Source organism: Odocoileus virginianus, chromosome 2 (assembly GCF_023699985.2).
Source record: "Odocoileus virginianus isolate 20LAN1187 ecotype Illinois chromosome 2, Ovbor_1.2, whole genome shotgun sequence".
Taxonomy (NCBI): Eukaryota; Metazoa; Chordata; class Mammalia; order Artiodactyla; family Cervidae; genus Odocoileus; species Odocoileus virginianus.
The window spans coordinates 54,374,593-54,377,632 of NC_069675.1; the positions used below are offsets into that span (position 1 = coordinate 54,374,593).

Below are 3,040 nucleotides of genomic sequence, written 5' to 3' on the forward strand. Positions count from 1 at the left end.
CTGGGCCTGGCACTCAGTTTAAACACTGAAAGCCGGACTGCTGGCAGACTCCAGAAGCGAAACGACATTCGCCTGGCCGGCCCGGCTGCTCGCAGCGCCTCGCGCCGCGCTTCCCGGAATCGACCCTTCTGTCGCCATTGGCCAACCGCCTCTCGCCGAGCCCGCGCTCCGAGGGCTGAGGCCCGCCGCCGAGCGACAGGCGAGCGGCATGGCGGGCGGCGCGGACGGCGGGGACGGGGCTCGCGCCGGGCAGCACATGTTCCTGTTCCCAGAATACTTAAAGAACGCTTCAAAGATGATGAAAAGTGGGCTTGTGTTTGTAAAACTGGCTAACCCACCTTCAGGGGAAGGAGCCATTTACTTGTTGAATATGTATCTACCGCAGATGTTTGAAATAAAAAATTTCAAGGGAAAAAAAAATATTGGCTTATAAATGAATCAGTTCAAGCAGGTCTTCTTCACTTTGCCACACCCATGGACCCTCTGTTTCTACTTCTCCACTACCTTATAATGGCCAATAAAGAGGGGAAGTTTCAGCCCCTGGATCAAGTTATGATGGATGACATGTTCCCGGATTTCACCTTATTGCTGAAACTTCTGAACTTGAGAAGTTACTTAGACACGTGACAGAGGAGAAAGAAATAGACAAGAAGAAATACTACAAGTACAGCAAAGAGAAGACATTAAAATGGCTAGGAAAAAAAAAAAAAAAAGTTTGTTGAGACCATGGTAGCATTAAATAACCAATAAGATAAATGTCAGTGCCCGGGGAGTCTATTGCGTTTTTCTCTGGTGGCCAGGTTTCCAGTGACAAGGGCGAGTATTATGTCCATTATGCCCATGGTCTGATATCCAATACATCCCTAAACAATTAAATGATGACTTATCTAAATATTTAAAGCTTCCAAAACCTCCAGCTTCAGTGCCAAATCCTCCATAGAAGAAAGCAAAGTTATCAGATAAGACTGTAGAAGCAAAAGAAGATTACACTAAGTTTAATTCTAAATATTTCAAGACTGTGAAGAAAAATAGTAAAATGACCACAGCTCAGAAGGCTTTGGCTAAAGTTGACAAGAGTGGAATGAAAAGTATTGATTCCTTTTTTAGTGAAAAACATGTTAAAAAAATTGGAAAAATTTTCACTTTTGAAAGTGAAATTGAGCAAAAATATCTGTCTTCTTCATGTCCCATTTTCATCCTTCCTCCTTGCCACTGTACTTCCGAACCCTTAATTACCACCTTTTGAAAAAAAGTAGGATGAGAGCAATTTTCTGATTCACTGGAACATTTCTTTCGATTTGAATTTTGTGTTTCCTGAACAAAATATGGGAAAGTAATTGTGAAACATCATGGCTTATAGCCTTTGGAGTTTTATTTGACATCATGAAAAATAATCAAGTGAGTAGAATTAACCTTTAGCATCACAAATTCCTCAATAAACTGATGTGAACAACAAAAAAAAAAAGGTAAAAATCAACAGGGGATTAAAAGCATCAACTGAAGATTTGAAGCTATAAAATTCAGAGAAGAGAACAGCAGAAAACTTCAGGACACTGATCTTGGCAATATTTATTTTTGGATTTGACATTCAAAGTGCAGGCAACAAAAGCAAAAATAGATAAGTAAAATTCCATCAAATTAAAAAGCTTTTGCACACAGAGCAAAAGAAAATTAATAGAGTAAAATGTAAATCTATGGAATAGAAAGAAATATTTGCAAGCATGAAGAGTTGGACATGACTTGGTGATGGAACAACAACAACATATACATAAGGTGTTAATGTTCAAAATGTATAAGGAATTCCTACTGTTCAATAAGCAAAAATGCAAATAACTCAACTGAAAAAAAAATAGACAAAGAAATTTGAATAGACTTTCTCTAAAGAAAATATATAATTAACCAATAGGTATATGAAAAATGCTCAACATCATTATCAATAGGGGAAAGCAAATCAAAATAATGAGCTATTACTTCACAGTTGTTAGAAGTTAGTTGCTCAGTCATGTCTGACTCTGTGATCTCATGGATGGTAGCCCACCAGGCTCCTCTGTCCATGGAATTTTCCAGACTAGAATACTGTAGTGGGTTGCCATGCCCTCCTCCAGAGGATCTTCCTGACCCAGTTAGGAAGTATGGAAATATCATTAACACTTCATCAAAAGAAAGATAACAAGTGTAGGAGAGGATGCAGAAAAAGTGAAATCATCAATATTGATGAGAATGTAAAATGGGGCAGCTGCTGTGAAAAACTAGAGATTCCTCCAGAAATTAAAAATATAACTGCCATAAGACTTAACAATCTTGCTAAGTATTTATCCAACGGGATCAAAATTAGGATCTTGAAGAGCTATTTACACTCCCATGCTCATTGGAGCACTATTCACAGTAACCAAGGTATGGAAGGAACTTAAATGTCCATTAACAGGTGAGTGCATAAAGAAAATGTGTTATATACACACAGTCAATTATCATTGTTATAAAAAATGGGAATCCTGCCATAAACACAACACAGATGAACCTTGAGAACAGTATGCTAAGCCAATCACAGAATAACAAATATTTACACTTAAATGAGGTATTTAAAATAATAAAACTCATCAAATCATAGAGTAACATTGTGGTTTCCAGTGGCTGTGATGAGGGCCAAATAAAAATTTGCTATTCAAGTCTAAAGTTTAAGCTGTGCAAGATGAGTAATTTGTAGAGGTCTGCTATAAGACACTGTGTCTGTAAGCTGACAATACTACTTTGTTTATTAACAGTACTATATTTTATATTTAAAAGTTTATTAAGATTGTAGTGCTCAGTCATGTTCTACTGTGGCCCCAAGAACTGTAGCCCACCAGGTTTCTCAGTTCATGCAATTTTCCAAGCAAGAATACTGGAGTGTGATGCCACTTACTACTCCAGGGGATCTTCCAGACCTATGGATGGAATCTCTGCCTTGCCTCAACTGCATCGGCAGGCAGATCCTTTTCCACTTAGCCATTTGGGAAACCCAAGACTCTAGATCTCATGTTAAACATTTTAACTACAATAC

The 3,040-nt window shown here is 38.4% G+C and overlaps 1 pseudogene; it reads left to right on the forward strand.

Annotated features, from left to right (window-relative positions):
• The first annotated feature begins 208 nt into the window (after window positions 1–208).
• On the forward strand, window positions 209–1,638 carry LOC110138272 (ribonuclease H2 subunit B pseudogene; annotated as a pseudogene).
• Window positions 1,639–3,040: the final 1,402 nt, after the last annotated feature.